Source organism: Diceros bicornis, chromosome 7, assembly GCF_020826845.1.
Source record: "Diceros bicornis minor isolate mBicDic1 chromosome 7, mDicBic1.mat.cur, whole genome shotgun sequence".
Lineage (NCBI taxonomy): Eukaryota > Metazoa > Chordata > Mammalia > Perissodactyla > Rhinocerotidae > Diceros > Diceros bicornis.
The window spans coordinates 42,340,793-42,359,441 of NC_080746.1; positions in this window are offsets into that span (position 1 = coordinate 42,340,793).

An 18,649-nucleotide genomic window follows, 5' to 3' on the forward strand; every position below is an offset into this window, starting at 1 on the left:
AAGTATGATTTAAGGAGATGCATATGGGTGCCAAGTTAACATGGGTAGGACTGTGATGGTTAATTTTATGTGTCAACTAGGTTAGGTTATAGTACCCAGGTATTTAATCAGGCACCAATCTAGGTGTTGCTGTGAAGTTATTTTGTAGATATAGTTAACATCTATAATCAGTTGATTTAAATAATGGAGATTACCCTTAATAATATAGATAGGACTCATCCTATATGTTGCAGCCCTCAAAAGCAAAAACAGAGGTTTCCTGGAAAACAAGAATTCTGCCTCAAGACTACAGCATCAGCTCCTGCCTGAGTTTCCTGCCTGTCAGCTTACTCTGCAAATTTTGGACTTGCCAGCCCTCACAATCATGTGAGCCACTTCTTTAAAGTGTATATCTTAAAAGATATTGATTCAGTTTCTCTGGAGAACCCTGACTGATATAAAGTGTGTACTCCATTTACTTTTTAATGTGATTACTGATTCAGTAGGATTTATGCCGGTTATTGTGCTATTCATTTATTTTTGTTCCTCTATTTTTCCATTATCCCCTTATTTTAATTAAATAAAGATTTATCTAGTATGCTAGTTTAATTAATTTTGTTTTTTACGATACATTTTGAAATTTTCTTAATTGTTTCCCTGGGGATTACAATTTACATCTTAAAATTATCTAGTTCCAATTAATATCAATTTAATTTTAATAATACACAAAAATTTACTCCAATATAACTCTGTTTTCTCCTTTGTACTATTATTGCCAAACAAATTACTTCTTTATACACTATAATCCATTAACACAGTTTTATAATTATTGCATTATACAGTTGTCTTTTAAATAAGGAGAAAAAGGAGTTACAAACAAAAATGCGTTGTTTTGTTATTGAAAATGGACGTTTTAGATAATATTACATTTTGGATCTTTGGTGACTTTTGTGGTTCCATACAAATTTTAGGATTACTTTTTCTATTTCTGTGAAAAATGCCATGGGAATTTTCACAGGGATTGCATTGAATCTGTAAGTTGTTTTGGGTAACATAGACATTTTAAAAATATTATTCCAAGCAATCTTGAGAAAGAACTACAAAGCTAGAGGCATCACACTTCCTGATTTCAAACTATATTACAAAGCTATAGTAATCAAAACAGTACAATATCAGCATAAAAACAGACACACAGATCAATGGGACAGGATAAAGACCTCAGAAATAAACCTATACATGTGTGGTCAATTAAGTTACGAAAAAGAAGCCAAGAATATACAATGGGAAAAGATGGTCTCTTCAATAAATGGTGCTGGGAAAACTGGATAGCCACATGCAAAAGAATGAAACCACCCCTATCTTATACCATACACAAAAATCAGCTCAAATATATTAATGGCTTCAATGTAAGACCTGAAACCATAAAACTCCTAGATGAAAACGTTAGAGGATAAGCTCCTTGACATCAGTCTTGACAATGAATGATTTTTTTAGATTTGACACCAAAAGCACAAGCAACAAAAACAAATATAAATAAGTGGGACTACATCAAACTAAAGCTTCTGCACAGTAAAGGAAACAATCAACAGAGTGAAAAGGCAACCTATGGTATGGGAGAAAATATTTGCAAATCACATGTCTAATGAGGGGTTTATATTTAAAATATGTAAAGAACTCATACAACTCAATAGCAAAAGAACAAACACTCTGATTTAAAAATGGGCAGAGAAATTGAATAGACTTTTTTCCAAAGAAAACATACAAATGGCCAACAGATACATGAAAAGGTATATCACTAATCAGTAGGGAAATGCAAATCAAAACCACTGTGAACTCTCGTCTCACACCTGTTAGAATCACTATCATTAAAAAGACAAGAGATAACAAGTGACGGCAAGGACATGGAGGAAAGGGAACCCTTTTGCGTTGTTAGTAGGAATGTAAAATGGTGCCGCCACTGTGGAAAACAGTATGGAGATTCCTCAAAAAGTTAAAAATAGAACCACTATATGATCCAAGAATCCCACTTCTGGGTGTATATCCAAAGGAAATGAAAACGGGACCTTGAAGAGATATGTGCATTCAAATACTCTTTGCAGCATTATTCACAAAAGTCAAGGTATGGAAACAACCTAAATGTCCATCAATGGATGAATGGATAAAGGAGATGTGGTACACACACACACACACACACACACACACACACACACACACACACAATGGAATATTATTCAGCCATGAGAAAAAGGAACATTTTGCTATTTGCAACAACACTGATGGAATTTAAGGACATAATACTAAGTGCAATAAGTCAGGCAGAGAAAGACACATACTGTATATCACACATACGTGGTATCTAAAAGGAAAGAACTCATAGAAACAGAGACTAGGATGGTGGTTGCAGGGGCTAGAGCATGGGAGAAATGGGAAGATGTCAGTCAAAGATTACACACTTGCAGTGATAAGATGAATAAGTTCTGGGGATCTAAAGTACAGTACAGTGGTTATAGGTAATAATACTGTATTATGTACTTGAAATTTGCTAAGAAAATAGATTGTAAATGTTCTCACCACAAAAAATAAATGGTAATTATGTGGTGTGATGGAAGTGTTGGCTCATACTGTGGTTGTTATCATTTTGCAACATATAAGTGTATCACATCAACATGTTGCACACCTTAAACATAATGTTAAATGTCAATTATATTTCAATAAAACTGGAAAAAAGTAAGTAATGTAATGTCCCTACTCTAGAATTCACATCTCTTTCCTGAGTTTGATGCTTGTACTGTGTGTGGCTATTGTTTTTGTTGTTGTTGCTACTATTTGTTTATTGACATTCCTGGATATTCTGTAAAATCTGCATTTGCTGTAGCGTAAAATCACTGAAGTCTCTTCTCAGTTAGCTTAGTGATGAGCTATGAATTGGAGAGAAATTTCTTCATATGTCTTGAACCAATAAGGTCAATGTATGTGATGGACCACGCCTTCCATGTTCCAGCCTTTTATAACTCTGACTGAGCCTTCACTTCTTGCTTGCACAGGGCAACAGCATCAGCCAAAGATGAGAGTTTGGGACCTCTAAGGTCATTTTTGAGCATGCTCACAGCCTTGCACTTGTGTGTGCCCTTCTATATTCTTAAGGAATATTTGCTGCTTTTCAAAGACCCGTGTATATATCTCATTGTCAGACGTTCCTTTTAAGTTTTTTGGCCAGGTTCTGCTTTTCCTTCACTAGTATCTCTTCGTGATATAATCACAGTATTAACGAAATGTAACTGATATTTTTTGGCAAATGTCCTATAGAATAGGGCTTTACCCACTCAGCAAGCCATCAAGTCAGGTCAAATAATGTCATGTCCTATGATTAGAACTTTTTCAGGGAGAGACCAGACAGAAAGAATTAAATAATTGTTAGTATTATTGTTATTATATCTTCAAAAATTTAGTGCACTTACACTATAACAGTGTTCTTCTATACTTTGTCTTGTAACCTTGTGAGGTAGGCATAGGCAAAACTTGTATCTTGTCTGCATAGTTGGGAAAATCAAGTGTTAAAGGTGTAAGTTACCTGCCTATGGTCATATAGGTAATAACTGATAGGACCAAAGGTAGACACATACCTCATGCTTAAGTATTTCGTGGTCAGTCCTGTTTGTTGATGATAACAAGGAAACTAATGTTCTAAGACAATGAGATTGTTAAGAAACTGAATTACAGAAAACAACTTTGGGAAGAAATGGGTTCCATTCAGTTAAGAACATATTTATCTCACATCTACTATGTTCCTGTTCCATTAGAGGCTGTTAAAATATTACAGTTTTATAATTATACAATCAAACATGATTTTTCCCATCTTTGCATAAAAATCACTTGGTTAATCAATATTTTAATTAGGAACAATTATTTTGGACCTAAAAAATAGTGAAAAAATATAATAATTCTGAACAAAGGAATAACTGATTTTCGGGGTTAAAAAATATTCTGAGACTACAAATACAATTATGGACCAAGCATCATGATACATAGACTCACAAACACAATTAGCCCCACATGTGGTTAATCTGGTTCCTATCTATGACAAAGGTCTCACACAGTGCAGCTTTCCATGACCTCACAATGTCCTCAGCATCCTGCCTCTCTTCCCTGATTTTAAGGTGTCTTTCATACCATGTAAAAATGTCCTGATAATTGAGTTTAGTGAGCAGCCTCTAAGATGTTCTCCACTGATTTCAAACTCTAGTATTCACATCCTTGTGTAATCTCCTCCTTCTGAATGTGGATTGGATTGATTTTCCCTGCTTCTAATCAATAGAATATGGTAGAAGTGATGGAATGTCACTTCTGAGATTAGGCTCTGGAAAGACTGTGGCCTTTCCTAGGGGTTGTCTCTAGTTCTCCCATGGACAATTCACTCTGGGATGAGCCAGCTCCCATGTCATAAGATGGTCCTGTGTAAAGGCCCACATGTGAGCTTGAAAGAAAATTTTCTCAGGCCTGCCAACAGACATAAGAATGAACTTGGAAGCAGGTCCTTCCCCAATCAAGCCTTGGGATACATGCAGCCGTGACCAACACCTTGTGAGAGATGCTGAATCAGAACCACTCAGCTAAACTCTTCGCAGATTCCTGACACACAGAAAATGTGAAATAATAAGTATTATTTTGGCCACTATGTTTTGGGATAATTTGGTATGCAACAATAGATAATGATTACAGTGAGAGAAAATAAGATTTTTTTCTAAATCTGAATCTGTTTGAACCTGTAACATGAGTATATGAATCCAGCTATGCTAATGGCTTTTGTAACTCCAGAAGTAGAATGATGTACTCTCAGGGGTGTGACTATTTAGAGCAGTGATTCTCAAGGAACACAGGAGGATGCCTATTAGGGTGCATGCATTTGAATATTCAGGACACACATGTTTTGAAAAACACTCCCTGGTGATTCAGAGATGTCTCCTTCCTCTGCCTATTAGCAATGACCTTATTACATAAATTGGGAAATAAAGCCTTGGCACAAACTACAACAATATCAACCAAATAGAAATAAACGATAAATACGCAAATACCATCCCTTGAAGAGTATATCTTTACCATATGGGATTAAGTCCTTCCAATTATGATCTCTCTGCTTGTGTGGATTGTACATGTGTGTGTGTGTGTGTCTGTGTGTGTGGTCTTTCTGTGGGAACATTATAATACATGGAGAGAACATTACCAGCTTCTCTCGTTTCACTCCTGCTCACACTTTCATATCTGCCTCTGACTCTCATACCAAATATCATTAGGTCAGCGTTGCCCAGGCATAGGATAGTCAATAATGTAATCACCATTAGTTTGAGGAAATATTTTTAAGAGGCCGTGGGACATAAAATGAGGAAATAAGTATGGCTTTCCTGGGAAAGGCGTTGAAGGAAATGACTATAGATCTCAGGGAGGCTTAATGGCCCAGAGACCCCCAAGGAGGGCTGACTGAGAACCTCTTAGAAGTATTTGTATGTAAAATAACTTGGAGGTTTGAGGATATGTTGGAAGAAGTAGAGTCTATCAAATAAAGGTTTTTGAAACAAAGCAACATGATCCTCAGTTGGAATATGTAGTATTTATTTGACCCACCTTACCAGATCATAGACTAGGAAAATAACATAGCCTTTTCACCTATTTCATTTAGTTAAAATATCCACAACTTGATGAGATACATAGGGTAGATGTAACTATTCCAGTTTTATAGTTGAGGACACTGAAGTTCCAAAAAGTGAAAACAGGGCTCTTAAATTAGAATTCTATACTGATGTGCATTACTGAGAATTTCTACAAAAATGGTATGATCAGTGTAAGCCTAGTGAGGAGTGACAAAAGAGACCAGGGTAACCCCTGTTGAGAGCCTGAAGGAATGGGATTGCCAGTGGTTTCAGCAAATACATAAAATCCAAGAGAAATCCAGGACTAGACACAGAGCCCTATGTAACAGTATGCAACAAGGCAGCTTCCCAAGGTATTTTTCTACGTCTCTAAAATGTCATTGAAATACTGATACTGCCTCTAAAGAAAGCAGTAACCCTGAGGAAAAATTAAAGAAGCAAACAGAACATAACAATTTTTAAAAACCTCATTCCTAGGACAGACTATTACCAAGTGGATATTCCTGACACAGATATACGGCTTGTTTAATGTAAGTTCGGAAACTCAATAAGCATAGAATGTTATTTAATGTAATTATGTGATTTATTTGTCTGCAATTTAAATCTTTAATTTTTTTAAGGAGTTTGCTATTTTAGTATATCAAAATTAAAACCTGAAACAAGAAATAGATAAATAGAGAATGTTTTACTTTCATTAAATCGGTTATAGTTAATTGGAATAGTGCAAAACTATCTTCTATATTAGTTAAAATAATATATAGTTAATGAACTAAATGTTAATTAGCTACAACATAGTTAAAAATTACTATAATATTGAGTGCTTATAATTAATAGAAACTAGTACAAATACATTTTGCATTCATATTTAAAGAATGCTAGTTTAAATGATCACCAAAATATTAATTTGCTCAAAGTACTTACATACTTTATTTAGGTTTTCTGGGCATAATGCTGAATCAATATGAGAAATCTCCAACAGCAAGTTATCTGCCTCAAAATCTCAAAATCTTCCTCAAAATTGTCATCTGACAATCTTCTTGAGCAAACAGTTGGTGGGCAGCTCTTGGTCTTTCTCCACAGAGGTAGTACTTGAATCTAGTGTCGGGGTTGACTTTTCCTTCCAACAAAACAGAGGTAGGAGTGGATTTTCAAGAACAGTAATTGACTCTCTTGGAGGAAGAAAGGTGCAAATTCAAAGAAACAGCAGGCAAATTTGGCATGGGGTTGATGGTGCTCAGGGCAAGCTGCCCCAGGAAGCACCACTCTGGTATGCGGATTATTTCGAGCTGAAGACAATAAGGACTCAGAGAGAGAGCTCAGGAAAAATATTTGAGTTTCCCCTCCCAAACTGCCTAAAGAATTTAAAACCAAAAATTCTGTTTTAGGAAGGGGTTATTATCATGACTGCTATAAAAGATAATTTAGGATAGAGGTTACAATAGAAAAGGCACCAACAAGCCCATCTTATCGGGAGTCCTGTCTCTCTGGCCACATTCTTTGGATGGCCCTGCGAGGAGTTGTCAGACAATCATTTACAAGGAAAGTCTCCATTTGTAAAGGTATCTCCCTCTCTGTATTGAGAAAAAGGGGGGGTGAGCTCATTTCTAGTAACTTATCAATGTGGAAGATGAGGCCTTGGGGCTGTATAATAAAACTTACTCTTGTTTACTGTGCTTTAGTGGTAATCTCCTGTAACTGACTCCCCCCACCCCCAAAATCCTCCTTTGTCATTGGCTGAAAATGATATTTAAGATGAGAATTTCTGCTATTGTGTTGAGAAACGCAGTGTCCCTGCTTTATCCCATGTATACATGTTATTAAACTTGGTATTATTTTCTCCTGCTAACCTGTCTGGTTGATTATTTGGCCAGCCAGAAGAACCTTAAGGGAAAGGGCAGAGGGAGATTCTCCCTCTTCCCCCGACAGGGTGAACCTTGATATCTGCCAGGTATGAGAAGCCAGCAGAGAAGGAAAACACTCCAGCAGGTAGCAACAGGCTTAGTGTGAAAGCCACTCAGGATACTGGTAGGAAAAGGACTAAAGTAAATTCAACTGAAGCCTGTTCCTGGTGAGAATGATGGATCCCAATTGTTGCCTTGCTTTGATTGGCCCTTTCAAAATTGGAAAGTGTTCTCCTTTCTTTCTTGTGGAGACACGTTTTTGGTGGTAATGGAGTTTTTTGGAAAATCATAGCTTTAGTGACAAGGGCTTTAGCCTTCGACTCAATTTGATAAATCACTTAATTAGCTAACCATTTAACTATCAAGTTGATCATTCACTGAACAAAAACAACAAAACCATTCAGGGAGGATCGTGTGAGAAATCACATTACCAGCCACCACCTCCGATTTTGTAGGGATTGGTAAATGTTTGGTACAGATTGAGTGTATATGTGGATTTATGTGGGGGAGAGGCGAGTAAATTCATTCAACAGATGTGCTCTTTTTCTCTCAAATAGCATATATTTTTCAGGAAGAAGTCCCTAGTTGTTCCTCATTCCACTTTTCCTTTTCTAGACGATTCATTAAAATAGAACACAATGAAATAGACAAAGCTATTTTTAAAACTCCCTAAAATTATTAGTCTAATACATTGGAGGAGAAAATGAACAGTTAAGTCTGTAATTTATTTTTTTACAAACTAGAAGAAGGTGACACATAATGGATTTGATAAATCTATGGTTACGTTGTTAATTAATACATTTTGAGCCAAATATGAGCTTAAACAGAATGTTGAGATTCACGGCCAAAAACCACCCTGCAATATTGGCACGGTGTATCTATTTATGTTAAGATGGAGTCAATATAAAAGTTTTCCTAATTTGGATTTTACAGCCAAAGATGAGACCAAATGAATAAATAGTATTAAAATTATCATTCTATGTTTAACTTCCCTAAGACTAAATTTATGTTTTGGCTCTGTCCACATGATACTAAGTGTGGAGGGTGGTGAGAAAGAGAGGATTTTTGTTGACATTATCCTAAATTATCCAGATGAACAATGAAAAGTACCACTGAAACTTTATGCTCAGGAAGTCTATTACATTAGAGTATCAATTAACTTTTATCTCTATTTTTTTTTAAAGGAAATGACAGTGGGCATTAGTGCATGTATTTAAACTAAAGGTTAGTTTTTCCCAAATTCCAGCAAATGGGATTTACTCACTATTATTCTAAAATTATTAAAAAAAAGTTTATAAATATGTGCATATGTATATACATATATATAAAAATATGTCATTTAAAAAATATTTGGCCTATATAAAAGTAAAGAAAAAAATCTAGTGGAAGCAGCTAATACGTTTCAAAAATTACGTTCCTAAAAAAGAGTACCAAAGTATTTGTTGTAGGGAAAAAACATTGAGAAATTTCTTTAAAGAACAAACTCCTTGAGAATAATGAAAATTCAAATTTGCTTGTGTGACTTAAAATTTTGTCACACAAATGCCTGCACGGCATTACCACTTCTAGCTACTTTAAATTATACACACACGTGCCTAAGATAAATACATATCTCTATATTGAATGGCGTACTGTGGACAACCAATTCAGATAAAATTAAACTTTATATTTCAAACTATTAAAGCCTGTGGAGAAATGTGGTGATTAGATACATAGGCTTTATGTGCAGACAAACCTTATTTCCACTCCTGGCACTGTCACTATCTGGCTCCAATGACCCTAAACAAATTACTTAAAGTTTCAAAACCTCAATTCCTTCATCTGTAAAAGGGGTATAATGGTATCTACCTCAGTGGTTGTTGGGAAGATTAGTTTGCCTGTATAAAGCACTTGGCCCAATGCTAGTAAGGTAATGGCTCTCTATACCCTCAATGATAATTTAAAAATTTGATGAAGCAATTGATGCTATTGCTCTACTGGGAGGAACCTAGAAGAGTCACCTGGTTATTTATTCAAATACCTTTTCTTTTTAAACTGTCTTTCTTCTGCGAAGGTATTTTACTACTTTTTTTAATAGGCATCTTCTGGTAATAATGATAATAATAATGACTATCTGTACTCAGTACTTTTCACATGCTGAGGAATGTGCAGAGCACTTTAATGTATCCATCTTTGTTTAACCCAATAGAATCACTTTAATTCCATTGTGGAATTCATTTAGACGATTAGATATCCCAGCTAGCAACATGGCAAGTAATGTTGGAGAATGCATAGAGAATGCATGCCTGTGCAACCATTAAAATTAGAGACATGCATGCCCACAAAAACTATACAGGCTACTTTGTATAAGATTATCATTACTTAAACAGTAGAATCAGATTAATATAAACCATATACATAGAGAATCCTCTGTCCAACATCATTGTAGGTTGCTAACCAGTAATACCTCCATAGGGAATATTCCAGGGATACATCTCTGGCAGTGGATTTGGAATAAGAAGACTTGAGTTCACTTCCTGGCTTTGATATTTAGAAAACATGGGATTCTTAGGAAATCAATGATGTTATTCTTTAAATTCCCTCTCTGTGAAATCAAAGCAACCTGCAATCCTTTGTCCCTTTTGGTGATTAAAGGATATACGGATACAAAAGTGTCAGGTGATATTATTATGCACTTGTACCATAAGGCTGGTTTTATTTGCATTCTTATAAACATTGATTGAATTCTGTCATGGTTCCTGTTACTATTACTGTGTAACAAACCACTCCAAAACTTAGCCATACAAAATAACCATTTTGTTATGCTGTTAGATTCTGTGGGTCAGGTATTCAAGATCACAGCTGAGATGGCTTGTATTTACTCCATGATATCTGTACCCTGAGTTGGGATGACTTCCATGGCTGAAGGTAACTGGATGACTGGAGGCTGGAATTAAATGGAAGCATCTTTACTCATGTGTCTGGTGATTGATGTTGGCTGTCAGCTGGGACTTCAGCAGAGGCTTTCCACAGGAGCACTAATGTATTCTCTTCATGTGGCTTGGCTTCTTATAGTATGGGGGCTAAGTTCATAGAGGGAGCTTCCTGAGACGGGGGCCTCTGGAGAACAATCCTTTCAAGAAGACCAAGTGGAAACCGCATGGCCTTTTGTAACCACATAGTCATATGACGTAATAGTCATAAGACATCACTATTCCATTGGTTAAAGGAGGTACAAATCACCTGATATTCAAGGAGATGAACCATAGACCCCAACTCTTGATGCAAGACTGTCAAAGAATTTGGAGGCCATATTTTAGAACCACTGGAGACATACTACTAGAACTTATGGGTTTATTTTACTTCTGCCCATTCCTTGCCCATCCCAAGAATACAATATTTATCTAAATAGAGAATTTATATTCTTACTCCCTCTCATCCAAATCAGTATAAAATATTTCACCCAACTAGCTAAATCCCAGTTTTTGATGGCAAGAAAATAGCTTGAAATCCAGACTTTTTCAAAATATGAAAGAATAGGTGCCATCTTTTCTGATCGGAAGTACTATTATTTTTTAATTTTCAAAGCTCTTTATTCCTATGAAGTAACCAGTGAAGTTCAGAATTAACAAACATTATCATAATTCAAGCACATAAAATCCCTTTGACTTAAAATATCCACATGTTTGGGAACAAGTTGATCAATAATGTAGCCTTGAATTACTAACATAGTGGTTTGAGTTTACTGATTAACTTTGCCCATACAATATGCAGATAAAATTATTTTTATGAATGCACGTAGGTAATATAGGCACTTCCTTTGGTTTTTGTTTCCTATAGCCAAAAAGCCACAATAAGTAAGTGTGGCTCTGAAAAGTTATGTAGTTAATGTTTTATAAGAAAACATATTAATTTTATTAATAAACTGGTTACTTTAAGAAGTTCTAAGGTAAATTTCAAACTCTTTGGTAGTATGAATTAATTATTAAGACATGTTTTCAAAATTTGAATTTTATTATTTTTATTTTGCTTACTGAAATGTAGACCAGTATTTAACATCAAGGCAATAATCATATACTATATATGCATGTTATTTTAGATATTTGTGTGCATTAATATCTTATGTTTTGGTTATTAAGTGCCACAGGACAGGTGATTTGCTTCGTATAATGCCATGCATAGGAAGGTAATTATTACTTTTTGGTCATGATGGATAATGGTTATAATTAGTGCAATGAGAATCATAATTAAATATTTTATGTAACAACATAAAATGCACATTGAGCTCTACCAATTAAGGTTGTGACTCAACAAATAAAGATTAAAATTTATAATCCAAGACCACGTATTAAATACACAAGCCTAAAATACATTTTTTAAATTGTGTAAGAGTGTTAATGATTGAATGAACATATCCAATAATAGGCAGAGGTTCAGAAGTGCTTTGAAAAGCTCTCTGCAATTTGTAGTTGAGTCTGGTATCCGAGACTGAAGATTAAATGGGAATAAGCTGTGGGTTACTTCTCCACCTAGTGAAACAAAGAAAGCCTCTAAAATGAATATTGAAGATAAATAAAGTGAATTAGAATTCATGGGGAAGGAAATGAGAGTCAAGATTCAATTTGGGAAATACTTCAAGTGTTTGAAAGGGGGAGATTATATGTGAGAGGAGAGCCAGTGGCTGGGAAATAAACTGAAGGCCTTTTTCAAGACTCATGCTCAGCTGTCATTTGATACATTAGGATCTATCAAGTGCCTCTTTTAGCACCCAGTACCTGCATTTTACAAAGTTGGATCAATATATTTTGGAATTTGGTGTTTTCATTTGGATACCCCAGGAGCAGATTATGACGATAGGATACTAGTGCAAGTGGTTTATTTGGCAGGTGAAGGAGCCCTTGGTATCAGTGTAATGGAATGAGGTGAGCAAGGGGGGAAAGCCGACACATGGCAACTAGCACTGTATGACTGGAGCTTAATCCTGTGGGGAAATTGTTAGAAAACGAGCATTAAACTTACCCCTCAGAGTTATAGCACAAGCAGGACCATCAACCCAGGGTACTTATACCTTAAATCCTCTCAGTTGCTGGTTGTGGGCTCCTCACAGGTATAAGTATTTCTGATTTCTGGCCCACTTTGGAGAAAATCCTATAGCATAGGGATGCATATTACCGGCAGAAGGGATTAGGCTGGAGCACACTGAAGTAAGAAGGCCTGAGAGAGATGGTCTGGGAACAGAAAATACTTGATGTACATGAGTAGGCTAAATGTTTGCATTCATTTGAGTGGATATTTATTTATGCATTTATTCATTAAAAAAAATTTCTGGAGCTGGCCCAGTGACGCAAGCAGTTAAGTGCTCACACTCCGCTGCGGCGGCCCGGGGTTTGCCGATTCGCATCTGGGCGCACCGACGCACTGATTAGCAAGCCATGCTGTGGCGGTGTCCCACATAAAGTGGAGGAAGATGGGCATGGATGTTAGCCCGGGGCCAGTCTTCTTCAGCAAAAAAGAAGAGGAGGATTGGCAGATGTTAGCACGGGGCTGATCTTCCTCACAAAAAAAAAAAAAATTTTTCTGACAAGAGACTAATATATGCCAATACAGTGCTTGGTTCTGACAACCAAGATGTAAAAAAACAAGAAAATGAGTGAAATCTTGGCTATTTTTAAATGGGTACAAACACACTGTATCTTCACTGCCTAGAATACCACTTGGCACTTAGTAGGCCATGTATTAGTGGAATGATTGAACAAATGAGAAAGCAGATTAACCCATAAACACAAAATTTATAAGTTAACTGATTGCCATGAGTTGTGGAGCAAAAAGAATTGATAAAATGGTGACTAAATCAGTAGACAACCTTGGATCTAGTCTTAGAGAAGGCCATTTTGAAGTATGACATTTGAGTATAGACCTTATCAAAATCTAGCCCAAGTTAACTTGGTTATAAACAATTATTTAATTATTTTTAGCAAATAATGGTACTGCCTAAATGTGGTTATAGACAAAGGCAAGCTTTCTTATTGTTAGTGTCATCAAGTCGATTCCGACTCTTAGTGACCCTGTGAAAAGAAGAGCGGAGCCCTGCCCAATCTTTTTGTGCCATCCTCTTACCTTCCAGTGCTATGTCAGACAATGCTCCCCACTGCTATGCATAGGGTTTTCATGGCCAATTTTTTCAGAAGTGAGTCCGTCTTCCTAGTCTGTCTAGTCTGGAAGCTCTGCTGAAGCCTGTCCACCATGGGTGATCCTGCTGGTATTAGAAATACTGGTGGCATAGCTTTCAGCATCACAGCAACATGCAGCTGCCACAGTGTGACAACTAACAGTCAGGTGGTGTGGTTCTCCAACCTGGAAATGAACCCAGGCTGTGGTGGTGAAAGTGCTAAATCTTAACCACTAGACCACCAGGACTGGCTAAAGGCTAGCCATTCCCTCTCAATTTTTTTCCCCAATGAAAATAAAAGCTAGTCTTAGACCATATTCCATTGCATACAGTTGAATAACTCCAACACAATGTGTTGAAAGGAGGTAGCTTAATTTATTTCTCACCTCAGTAAGGGAGAACACTACTCCAACATAGCTTTGGTAGTACCTCAGATGGGGAAGGGCAAGGTTGGATTTTATTGAGAACTTATTGAAGTTTGGTTTAAGGTGCGTTTTTCAATGCAAGGACCAATTAGGATTTGGTATTGATTACAATATATTGTTTCAATATTGATAGAAATAGCAAAGCAAGCATTTTGAGCTGAGGAATTCAAGGAGTCTTAAGGCATAAACTTCGTTGATGCCTTCTACTGAAGAGTCATTGAGTTGTTTGAGAAGTTCCTGTAATGCACAAGAAATAGTAAACTATTGACACTGAAATCATTGGGATGGTAAATTCACTTTAATCTAGACAGTAAGTAGTGTGGAGGTTCTCAATTCAGTCATATATCAGGACAAATATACTAGCAAACAGGAACCAGAAAAAATCCTACAGTGGTTCTGCTTGATTTATGGTGCCTCAGTCCTGTCTTTTTTAGATGCTCTGGTAAAATCTTGAATTAAAAAAATTCAGACAGACAATTTTCAAACTACAGTGAGGATTCAGTTGACTTTATAGTCATCATCAGATACAAAATCTTCTGAAATTGTGGCTGAACATGGTCATTTTAGAATCAAGTGTTGAGTGCCTCTAAAAGGTAAAGAGAGGAGGCCTTATCAGATTCACATATCCTTTTCATTTAAAGGATAGAAATATTTCTAAAATATTTTAGCTACTCCACAAATCTTTAGCAGCAATAATTTTACCAATGAAACCCATTTCTAATTTCCATTATATTGTTAGCAAAACATCTGGTGATAAGAAGAGAAAGAAGATGGCCCATGTGCTATATGTTAGACTTTGATTAAATGGATTTTGAATACCTGAATGGGGAACCAACCAACCAACACTAGAGTAAAGACCAAAGCGGTTTATGCCAAAGTCTGTTTCTCAAAAATGCAAACTGTGTAATAGTTGTGAAGAAGGATACCTGGGTATTCCTGCAGGCAGAGGGTACAACAGAGGTGTAAATGTCCAGAGAGGAGACAGAATGTAGTGTGTCTGAGAAGCGGAAAGTGGATGTAGTTCAGTGGATGAAGATTAGATGATTTGGGAGGGGAGATCAGGAGCCAAGTCACGCAGTGCTTTACTGTCCATGGTAGGGAGTTTATTTTATTACTCTAAGGGAATAATCCAGAATAGAAAAGCAGAAATGGTTGAGGAAAAAAGAGGATAGAGAATGAAAGAGACAATACAGATAAATGAAGGATGTGGATTTAAAGAAGGAGAGGGGGATGAGATCCAGAGCACAAGCAGAGACACATGCAGAGGAGCAGATACACTTCCCTACTGGACTAAGTGGGCAGGCTTAGAAAATGAGATTCAGGTATAGGTAGGTTTGTGGACTTATTGGTAAGAATATAATAGAATCCTCTTCCCACTGTGTCTATGTTATCAGTAAATTATGAAGCAATTTTATTAGCTGACAACGTAGATAAGTGGGGCTTATTGTTTTGAAGAGAAAGGATGATATGAAGCTAAATCTTAAATTAATATTTAATTTTTATTTACAGGAGAGGACCTGCATAGTATAGGGGGAAACATGTTGGAGGAATACCCGTGGTGGCATGCAACCTCTCCTCCATCCTTCATCACCATTTAGCTCAGGACCCTAATATGTGGGATCCATGAAGTAAAACAAAAATTCCACAATTAACCCAACTCAGAAGTGGTTCAGTCTGAATAATATTCCCCTTAGAGATGTTATCTTCCCAATCCCAGTGACTTATCAAAGCATGCCTTCCAACCACCTTTAATTGTGACTCTGGCTGGATGTACTGGCGAATGCAATGTTTTTGTTCTTTTTATATTCTCAGAGATGTTTTAACACTCCAGACACTTTATTGCCCAGTGTAGACTGATATCCCAGGCAATTTCCTGTCCCTTAATTCAGATTTTGTCTCTTTCTTTGCAGTTATATTTTTCCTTGACTCTCATAACCTTTGAACTAAGTGGGAACTATCTCTTATTCGTATTTATAGTACTTAATAGAATTCAATAGGCTCTGAAACAAGGCTTGCTAAATGGAAACACAAATTCATGGGAAAACTAGTAGAGAGAGAATAGGCCAAGGTAATTGTTTATAGCAAGTTAAGTTGGCCAATTCAAAGAAAAACAAATCAAGTTTAAAGAATCGTACAGTGTAATAATTTACTGGTTGTTTGAAATTTCCATTTTGTTCAACAGAAATTCTGTTTGTCTATGGCATTTATTCTAGGTCTGATTTGAAATTGTAGTTAGTGGGAGATGTAAACATAGTGGAAGTAGAGTCTGGTTCCAGCAGGGCTGTGATTGGCACTACCCTGGATTGACTTTGCTTCTCTATGAAAGGCAGACTGAGAGCAAGTGCTGACAGCCCAGGCATTAGCCTGGGGAGCAGTAAAGATATTATTGATAGAATGAGGACAGGGAAATGAGGAGGAAGTGGCACAGTTGATTCTTGATTGATGTCCTGACCTGAGAGCTATGGGCAACATATCCCCATGGAAATGTGGGTAATTCAATACCTCTGTTAGGCTGGGGAAACCAGCTTAGTGCCATTTGACATCTGGCCGGACTACTTAGTAGGGCTTGAATAGCTCTGAGCACCATATCTTGGCAAACAGGAAGGCTGCAAGTTTTCAGAGAAAAGACAAATGAAGCTGGCATAGAATTTGTGACTTTGTCATTTCTGTGTGGTCACAGCAACTACTAAAGGGCTTTTACATAGCAGGTGCTCAATAAGTATATGTCGAATAAGAAAAAAAATTTGGCTTTAACGTTTGGCCACTTCCAAGCTAAAATCTCACCTAGTCCAAAAACTCTTGATAACTTTATTGGCTGCATAACTCTCCCATGTGTTGTGTAAGCCGTTACCAACTGAGTTTATAGTGCTTTATTAACTGATTATGAGTTTACTACTTAAAAATATCCTCACCCCAATCTATTTTTAATTAATGGTTACTTTAAAATCACACTTGCTGGTTAGCAAGATACTTTCATATACATTATTTAATTCTCACTGAGATAACTGTTTTTAATTATTGTTGTAAAGATATACAATTTAAAGATCTGATATGTTAAGCAATGTACTTAATGCACACTCTACATAAACCTTTGAGACAATAATTTTCACATGTTTATGATCTACAGGATAAAAGATTTTTTCATCTCATGTATTTTAAAATGACCTCCTGCATGCTTTATAATTATATCTATTACTTATTGAGTTCCAAGGATGCGCTAGGTTCTTTACATGTCACGCCATGCAATATTTATAACAAAACTGTGAGGTAGGTGACAGGAAGTGGAAATCAATTTTTAGGCTGGCCTGTTGCTAGTAAATTGTGTCAATAAAATATTATCTTTTAAAAGAGCTAGTAAAACCTAATTTGCTATCTAATTCCAGTGAGCTCCTTACCTGCAATTTAGGGTACTTCATGATTAGATTCTAAACTATCTTTCTCGATTTACCTTAAATTATACTATTCTGTATACCATAGTCTGTATCTCATTAATCTGTTCCCTCTCTGACACGCACATTCATTTTCCCACCTCCTACCTTTGTGTGTACCATGTCCTCAGTGTGGAATACTATGCTCCATTTTCTTTTCTTTTAAGTTCCACTTAAATATTGAAATCTAGTCTGAATGACCTAAAAACATGAGTAAAATTTACATATTGCATATGAATAATTGCAGTACTGTGTTGCTTATTCCTATTTTTTATTATTGTAACTTTCTACTAATGTTGCCACTCATTTTGTTTCTATACTGATAATTGCATATTTTGTGCTTTATAGCTTAATAATTTTACAGTATTTTATTTTGATTCTCATGACAATCCTTTGAGAAAGAAAGTATATTATCCTAATTTAGAAATATAAAAAAATGAGACTTAGAGAAGTCAAATGGCTGGCTCGTTTGTTACATGTGTATGTGTGTGTGTGTGTGTGTGTATGCATGTATGTATTTATACACACACAAAGGACGGAGAGAGAGAGAGAGAAGAGAGAAGAGAGGAAAATAGCCCTTTCTCTGTACCACACATTTTGCTAAGCACTTCACCATCTACTACCTTGTTTGTTCTCATTAAAACTTTTTGAATAATGGGTCACTATTCTACCCACTTATAGTTGAGAAAACTTAAAAAGAGAGATGATAATTAACATATCTGAGTTTATACTATTAATTGATGGTAGATCTGGATTTGAACTAAAGCAATCTGATTCCAGATCTCTTGGTCTTTGTCTTATATGATTGTTATTTCCTTACACGTCTATCATTCTTCCTCTATTAAGTTCTGATCTGAGGATGAATATCCTTCTTATTTTCTCTGTGCCTATCATCTAACCTGAAACCTAAGCCAGGAATCTTGGTTAAAGTCTCTAAGTCTTTGTCTAGGAGTGTTATCCAATCCATCCTTCACACTAGGATTGGAGTTTTTCCACCGAATTCCAAGCTTGTATTGAGGTCAGAACAGTTTGCTAGACTGCGGAGAATTTGGGTGCAAATAAGAGAAAAAGAAGTCCACGTAGGTGAATGTAGTAGCAAGCACTCAGGGTAATCCAAAATCAG